General features: G+C 40.1%; 1 protein-coding gene across 5 annotated transcripts in view; it reads right to left on the minus strand.

Moving 5' to 3' along the window:
* Positions 1 to 8129, minus strand: part of SLC9A9 (solute carrier family 9 member A9) — a 703484-nt gene extending 695355 nt beyond the window's left edge. For 2 of the 5 annotated variants that reach the window (XM_058730129.1, XM_058730128.1), the window contains exons 1-3: positions 7720 to 7883; positions 5130 to 5182; positions 3555 to 3774 (exon numbers count right to left, since the gene is read on the minus strand). The gene's annotated coding sequence lies outside the window, so the exon portion shown is untranslated. Of the gene's footprint in view, positions 1 to 3554; positions 3775 to 5129; positions 5183 to 7719; positions 7884 to 7918 lie in introns of those variants that run through there. The other 3 variants (XM_058730134.1, XM_058730131.1, XM_058730132.1) reach the window with 3 other exon arrangements.
* Between the last annotated feature and the right edge of the window lie 591 nt (positions 8130 to 8720).

Raw genomic sequence — 8720 nt, forward strand, 5'->3', positions numbered from 1 at the left:
AAAAAAACACACACAACTTGGGATTTTGATGGGGGTTATGCTGAATTATAAATTAACATCTTTATAATATTAAATCTACTAATCTTTCAACATGGTATATCACTCTCTCCATTTATTTAGAACTTTGTCTTTCAATGATTTGTAATTTCCAGTGTAGAGTTGGTGTCCATCTTTCTTTCTTTAGCATTATTCCTATCTTTAGATTTATTCCTAAAAAACATAATATTTTAAATGATGCTGCTGTAACTTATATATTTGGTATGTATAAAAAACCCAAAGAATCTACAAACTATAAGAATTAATGAGAAATATAGGGGCTTCTGGGTGACTTAATCAGTTGAGCGTGTCAGACTCTTGGTTTCAGCTCAGGTCATGATCCCAGTGTCACACTAGGCACTGAATGTGGAGCCTGCTTAGGATTCTCTCTCTCTCTCTCTCTCTCTCTCTCTCTCTCTCTCTCTCTGTGCCCCTCTCACATGTGTGCTCTCTCCCTCTCTCTCTCTTTCTCTCTCTCTCTCCCCCCCCCCAAAAAAGAAAGAAATGTAGACTTGTTGTTGTTATGAAGATAATAAAAATACTTTAGTTCTACATATAAGCAACAAATAGAAAACAAAATATAAAAAAGATAGGCTAATGTTTTATTAGAGAAAAATATTTCTCTTTATGGCTTTTACAAACTTAAGAGGAATTTGAGAATAATTTTTATTTTATTTTTAAATTTTTTAATGTTTATTCATTCTTTGAGAGAGATAGAGAGCATGAGCAGGGGAGAGGCAGAGACAGGGAGACACAGAATCCAAAGCAGGTTCCAGGCTCTGAGCTAGCAGCACAGAGCCCGATGAGGGGCTCAAACTCACGAACTGTGAAATCATGACTGAGTCAAAGTGGGACGCTTAACCGACTGAGCCACCCAGGTGCCCCAAGAGAGTAATTTTTAAAATAGAGCTTTTAAAATACTATCCCTGAAATTTCCTTTGCAATTATTTCCAGTTTTAAGAGAAAAAACAATGTAAGAAATGTAAGTCATTGGTAGTCATCTTGGTAGAAACATATATTCCAATAAATGAATAAACATTCATATTATAATTTAATGATTTTTATAGGAAAGTTTTTTACTATTTACTATTGGTTATCTCTTTGGTATTTGAGACAAACATTGAACTTTTTCTTTTTTAATGCAGATTACATTACTTTGCTTCAATGTCTTTCATTACATACAGTTCAAAAATTGAGTACTAGTATCTTAAAGACTTACAAATCAAAACTTAGTAACAAAAACTAAAATCTGCTCTTATTTAGAGTTTAAAGCTTGCTTTTAGACAAATCCTAGGACTTCGATTACTGTATTTACTACTAAGTCGGCAAACTTATAACTGCAATTAGATTCTATTTTATTTTAGAATGATATATTATCTATAAAAAGACAAATTAATTATGACATTCCAGTTTAATCTACTAAGTTGCTCTTTTTAATTTGTCAACAAGTTCTTTTTTTTAATTTTTTTTTTTTTCAACGTTTTTTATTTATTTTTGGGACAGAGAGAGACAGAGCATGAACGGGGGAGGGGCAGAGAGAGAGGGAGACACAGCATCGGAAACAGGCTCCAGGCTCCGAGCCATCAGCCCAGAGCCTGACGCGGGGCTCGAACTCACGGACTGCGAGATCGTGACCTGGCTGAAGTCGGACGCTTAACCGACTGCGCCATCCAGGCGCCCCTGTCAACAAGTTCTAATAATGGTCTTGTTACCTTGTGATTAGATTAGCACACCATATATTTATATATAATTATTTAAGTTCTAAGTATCAGGCTAATCTTCAAGGAAGCTTAATTATAATAAATAAATATGTACTATTTTGTGATTAATTCCTGGCTTCTCAAAAAAAAATAACTAGAACTCTATTTCCTAAGGGGGAAAAAAAGAGGAAAAAGTCCTGCATATCAATCCACTTTCTTTAGTAAGTACAAGGTAGCACAAGGACAGAAAGTAGAAGATGGTCTGTCAAATCAGACAGATCAGTGAATCAGTTACATTTCAAAGAAGGTAAATCTGTTGTGGACTAATAGTTCAATGGGCCACACTCTGGAATTAGATTACATTGGATGATATGACATCTCTACAGTTAGTTCCTGTGATAATATGATTTATGACAACCTTGGAATTTCCTGAGCATAAGAGCAATGGAAACATCGATTGTTATATTTTTTCTGTCTTCAGTTCCTGAAAGAACTTCAGAGCCATAAAGGTAAAATGAGTGTCTTGTTATTCATAACATGCCTCTTTCCACCACAACTGGGTTTACATTAATGGGTTACTTTTGAAAAGCACTGAAGGATGGGGGCTGGTTGCCAGGTGAACTAACCAGGAATAGAGGATTAGAACTTTTAGTCTCACCCCTTGATAAGAACAGAGAAGAGGGAAGGGAGGAGCTAGAGGCTGATCAGTCACTAGAGGATGGTGATTTAATCAATCATACCTATGTAATAAAGCCTCTATAAAACCCCAAATAGATGTTTTGAGGACTTCCAAGTTGGTGAACACATGGTCAGGGAAAGTGGCACACTTGGGAGGGGCATGGAAGCTCCTAGTCCTTTTCCCACACCTTGCTGTATGCATCTCTTCCATCTGACTGTTCCTGAGTTACATCTTTTTAAAAAAAATTTTTTTCTAATGTTTATTTATTTTAGAGAGAGACAAAGCACAAGTGGGGGAGGAGCAGGGAGAGAGGGAGACACAATACAAAACAGGCTTCAGGCTCTGAGCTATCAGCACAGAGCCCTACACAAGGCTTGAACCCATGAACCGTGAGATTATGACCTGAGCCAAAGTTGAACGCTTAACCAACTGAGCTACCCAGGTGCCTCGAGTTACATCTTTTTGTAATTCATCAGTAATCTAATGAATAAAATGTTACTCTGAGTTTTGTGAGCCACTCTAGCAAATTAATCAAAACCAAGGAGAGGGTATGTGAGAGAAGATAGGTGATAACCTGGACTTGCTACTGGCATCTGAAGCGGAAGCACAGACAGTCCTGTAGGACTGAACTCTTAACCTGTGACACAAAGAAGGGGTCATGGGAATCTCTGATTTATAGCTGGTAATTCAGAAGCACAGGTAACTACATGGTCTACCAGGTAGACAGTGTCAAAATTGAGTTAAATTGTAGGACACCCACTTGGTGTTGGGAGAATTGCTTGTTGATATGGGGAACCCCCCCAACACACACACACACACACACACACACACACACACACACACACCCCATATGTTAGAATTGGTGGCCACAATCTTTAGTGTTCCAAATGGGAATTCTTAATTAATTACCTACAGGGTTTATAAGCCCTTTTGTAAGGAAAAACAAAAAAACATATCTCAACTATATAATTTTGAATACTAAATACATATTATGTTTGATACCCAAGTACAAAACATAAATAGCCTTCTTCAGCTGTGGATCATCTTTACAACTGGCACAGCCATTAGGCTAAAGACTATGGCATGGCAGGTCTTTTACCTATACATGTGATTTCCATTAAGGGATCCAGTAAAGATACCTTGCTTAGAAGTCCAAGCTTTAGCTACTCAGAGGATGCTTTTGCTCTGTAAAGGGCAGCTGAGGCTCCTCTTCAAGCTTTCTGGCAGGCTTGCTTAGCCACAGCAGTGGGCTGTAGCTGCCTTCTTTCACCAGCGGTGGCCAGTAGATTCATTCACCATCTACAAGCCAGTAGATGCAGAGAGGTAAGAGACATAGGATGTAAGGCTTAAGAAAACAGGCTGTTAAAGGAGAAAGAAGCAAAATTATTTCAGTGCACACAACTTACTCTCCCAAAAGGAGTTCAATGCAAATATAATGTTGGTAACTTCAGGAATTTCTAACTTGTTTATGCTCCTTCAATATTGCTTAGACCTCACTATTTATCACAGACATATAATAAAGCTGGTATATATCTCTGTCTCATCCACTGGACTTGGAGAACACATACCCTCAGATTCTTGAACTTGGGGTGGAACTGAATAAAGGGAACTTTCCATATGTATGCCAATCCATAAAATAGGTAATAATAATGTTAACTTACAAAGGTGTACACATTTTGGGTTAACTTTTCAAAAGATCTTAATAACTGGGTATGAAAGTAACCTCTCATTGAAATGGTGTTAATTTTTCTGTATTTTCACATATTATTTCCTTTGCTGAAACAATGTGGGAAAAAAACAGAAGTATTCAAAATTTGCTACAAGAAAAACATGCCTCTCTGGATCAGCCTAGCCAATAACAATGAATATTAATTTGAATTAATATAAATCATGAATTAAAGGTTCCAGTTGCATTTGAGCTAAATTGCATTGTTTTGCACAAGTCAGAAAACTACATAATTCAATTATAACAAGCAAAGTCCTCTGGTGTTTATGAGTTTTATACATCCAATGGAGTCAACTGTTTGATGATAGTGAACCTGTCCTAAAAATTACCAACATCTAGTTTTTGATTTCAAATACAATAAAATGTGTTTAAAATACCATTAAAACACTGTACACAACCTGTCCTTAAAGTAATCAAATATATACCAATTAGATTATTAACATTACTTGGTAAAGAGTTACAACTAACGCTGTCAAGTGTTTGAACTGTAGGCAATGGAGTTAGAAACCAAGGAAAAGATCCTGTCATTTGTGGGAAAATGACTGTGTAAGTCTTTTAACTACGCTGAGAGTAATATATTATTTACATTTTTATAGATAACTATAAGATAACTGTAAGATTCAACAGCTAACTTAAACTTAGAAACACAAATGTGGCACTAAAGAAAATGGACAGAGGGAATTGTATTTGTATCTGCCTCATTCTTTTCTTCTCAGTATCCCCATCTCAGCAAATAATAAATCTAGTGGGTTAGGATAAAAACCACACAGTGAGAGCTGTTGCTTCCCCTTCTTTCACATCCAAACCTTGAGTAAATTATGTTAGGTCTGTATTCAGAATATATCGAGTGTTCCCACCAGTGTCCTTGCTATCACCCATCCACCTATCCAGTAACTACTAGTAAACAACTTCTTAAAAAAATGTTTGAGGTACTTCAGTACACAGAGAATGGCCCTTTTGGCCTTTACGAAAGAAATAAACTTCTTACCCATCCTGAATCTCACTACAGTGCGTTGTTCCAGGACATAACTGCCAGGGCACCTAAAAGTCAATATTGAGAAAATTAATGGCTAGGTAAGATTCTAGCAATAAATAAATAATATTCGCCCATGAAAACTTAAACTAAATGATAAAAATCCCAATCGATTTCCCAATCCCAATCCCATTTCGATAAAGTATTACTTTCTATAATTATTCAAAATTATGATATTTATATGTTGGTCATCTGTATATTAGTAACAGTCACAATGATTAAAAAAATTTTCCTGGATTGACTTAATTTTAGAACATTAGGACCACAAGATATGGAATAAATATTAATATACACACATTTTTTTTTGCTGCAGCAAAGAATGATAACCAGTAAGACTTTTATGCCTAAAACCATTCTATATAAGAATAGAATTCTGTAGGTCTGGGTTTCTTAGTAGCATACCACTACTGACATTTTGGGCTGGTTAATTCTTTGTTGTTCAGAGTTGCTTTGTGTAATGTAGAATGTTTCACAATATCCCTGGCCTCCTCCCACTAGATACCCAGTAGCCCCCACTCCCTAGTTATGATACCAAAAATGTCTCCAGATATTGCAAATATACCATGGGAGGGAGGCAATAGTCCCTGAGAACTATTGCTGTGAATGTAAAGGACAGAACAGAAATATAATGTAATACTTATTCAAGCAAAGTGTTAGTTCACTTTTTAAAAATGGATGATGAGTATCAAAATACTATATATAATTCCATTGCATATATTTAAAGGAGTGACTGCTACTGTAAAATGCCATTGTACAATGCACTGGAAATTACATTATTGGCCATTATTTAAACTTATGGGGAAGAGCTTTGGATGTTAGCTTATATTCCATTAGTCAAAAGCATTCTGTAATTTATCGGATAGGTGGGTAATGTACTGTATCACTCACTTACTGATCTTTCTTCAAACCCTAATATAGTACTTAGAACACTCTTGAGTTTCTCTCTTATAGCTCTAAGCCTTTTTGTTTTTTACCTTGAGAAATGTATTAAATTTTTGAACACTATCTTGATAAATGTCTAGAAAACTTAACTGAAGGTATCAAGGCTTTTACACAAATGTAAAATATTTAGAGACAAAGCAAGTATTTTCAAAATTCAATTTGTGTAGACTGGTAATCTTTTTTATTTCCACTCTTCAAATGATGCCTAGAGAAATCCAAGGATTTGGAGGCTGAGAATAGTTTAAGAACTCCCAAGATCTTGTCCACACATAGAAGCAATTCTCAAATCCTGTTACTAGTCACCTAACTAGTCTCTAAGTATGGTCCAATTCTCTCAGCTTAATCAGTTTACTGTCAAGGATGCTAATGGATTCATTCTAGCTATAAACATAAAAATGTATGGAGTGTTTTTGTTTTAAAGAATTTTCACATAAATTATCTGGTATTAATCAAACACATCTCCAGGACAGGTAAGAAAGATATCAGGGATAGGAAATTTTTAGTTTAGTGAATGACTTGCCTAGTTTACAATTCAGCAGTGACAGTAGCAGCAGCAGAGTTGACATCTCCAGACTAATCACACCAAATGCTTTTCTTAGGAAATCCTCATTTGAGATTTTGCTCATAACTTCACATTGTATGGAGTTCTGGGATGCTTGAAGGCAAATTAAATAAAATTTAATTTTATTAATTAATTAATAAGGTGGCGGAAAGTCCTTAGCTGTAGAAGCCAAATTTCTTAATCATTTTATACAAGGCTCTGAAGACTAAATCTTCCAAGTTGTCTGTATTCAATGTAGTATCATTTAAAAATCCCTTCTATGTTGAATATTGAATTCTTATATCAGGAAGGACAATACATTAAACTCAACAGTACTTTGCAAGAGGATGGCTTCTTTTTTTGCAATCAAGTAACTGTTGAGGACGATACAGTGAAGTAAATTTGATAATCCAGAACAAAGGTTTCTTATTAAGCCCTTGTAGAGTTTATCTATACATGCCAGTTACCAGTGTCTTCTGAAAATCATTGTTCAATCCCTGAAGTGAATTCAGTAAAGCCTCAGATTTTTAATACCATATCAGGAGCCACCTTTTTCTCAGAACTACTCCCCATGTTAACTATTCGAGCGCTTCAGCTAAAAAGGGTTATGTATTTTCAGCTACTGCTAAAGAGCCCGGGTTCCCTAAAACTTTTACCAAAACAAGGCGCTATAGTTCAGCATTTCCGAGTTAGTTTTGCAGTCGTGGCGTGAAACGCCACGCCTGTGTGGAGCGCCAGACAGCCCCGAGTCCCCATGGCTACCGCCACAGCAACGCGTCGTAGACCGCGGGGCAGGCCCGGGCCCGGGGACGCGGCGGGGCGGAGCCGGGGGGATGGGTGGGCCTGAAGCACCAGCCTGCTCCTCACGGACGGCGCCGGGAAATTCACTTCTCTGAGCCGGAAAAAACGGCTTTAGGGCCGGGCTGTGAAAACAGGCGGGCAGCAAGGCAAACATGCCAACTGCTCATCCCCGCTTCTTCGCAGAGTTAGGGCAGAACTCCCGGCGACACCAGGCCGCGTCGGTTCCCTCTCCATCACACTTTAACTTCATTTTTTCCGTACCCGCTTAGGAAATTTAAGATGCCTCCGCAGATAATAACAGACGCCAAAGACGCGGTCCCCAAACCGTCAGCCAACAACTCACGCCTTTCCCACGTTTTCACCGCAGGCCCGCCCCCGACCTAGAGCGCGCTGGCCTTAAGAGACGCGATCTCCCGCCAGGCGTACCTTGTCTCGCCCCGCCCCCAGGCGCGCTACCCACCCTTGTCAGAGGCGAGGAGCACGTTGCCCCGCCCCCTCTGCCTCCGCCCGGCGTGAGCAGTCCGGTGAGTGAGGGGGTGGCAATTCTGCAATTCGTTTTTTCTTTTGGCCCCTCTTACAGGACCGTTTCCATGATGGCAAAAGAGAGGCCCCAGTAAAACTCAACAATCACAAGAGGTTAACCGTTAACTAAAAGTCATTTTACCACCAGATCTCACCAGCTATCCCTCCTCCAAAAGCTCGAGCTCCGCCCCCAAGGAGCCGGCCCCCAAAGCCACCCCCGCGGGCTCGCGCTTACGCTTTCCGGGCGGCGCGCGACGCGCTCGCTCCGCCCCACCAGCCCCGCCCCCTGGCCCCCTCCCTCTCTGGAGAGCCGGCGCGTACGAATCGGGGCGTGAGGCGTCAGGGACGCGCGGGCACCTCATCCTTCCCACCTTCCTACACTGTTGCTACTTTTCGCTGTGAGACATTCCAGCTTCTCTTCCCCTTCCGTGAGTCCCTCCTTCCCTCTCCTCAGAGACCCCGCTCGCCCCACAGGCGGCCGCCGCTGCAGCTCTCGCGCCCCCGAGCGAACAGTGCGCGTGCGCGCGCGCGGACGCGCGGCCGTCGGGTCCCCGCGCTCCCTCCCCCTCCCGCTCCTCTATAACTTGGTTGGCGTGAAGGAGGCGCCGCCGGAGTCGGAGGGCGGGGAGCTCGGAGGAGGGAGCTCGAGAGTTGTGGAGTCTAGTGACTGGAAGAAGTCGCAGCCTGCTTTGGTCGGCTCCTTCCCGCTCCCCGTCTTTCTCTCTTACACACCTACTCCG

The sequence above is a fragment of the Neofelis nebulosa genome, chromosome 5 (assembly GCF_028018385.1).
Source record: "Neofelis nebulosa isolate mNeoNeb1 chromosome 5, mNeoNeb1.pri, whole genome shotgun sequence".
NCBI lineage: Eukaryota > Metazoa > Chordata > Mammalia > Carnivora > Felidae > Neofelis > Neofelis nebulosa.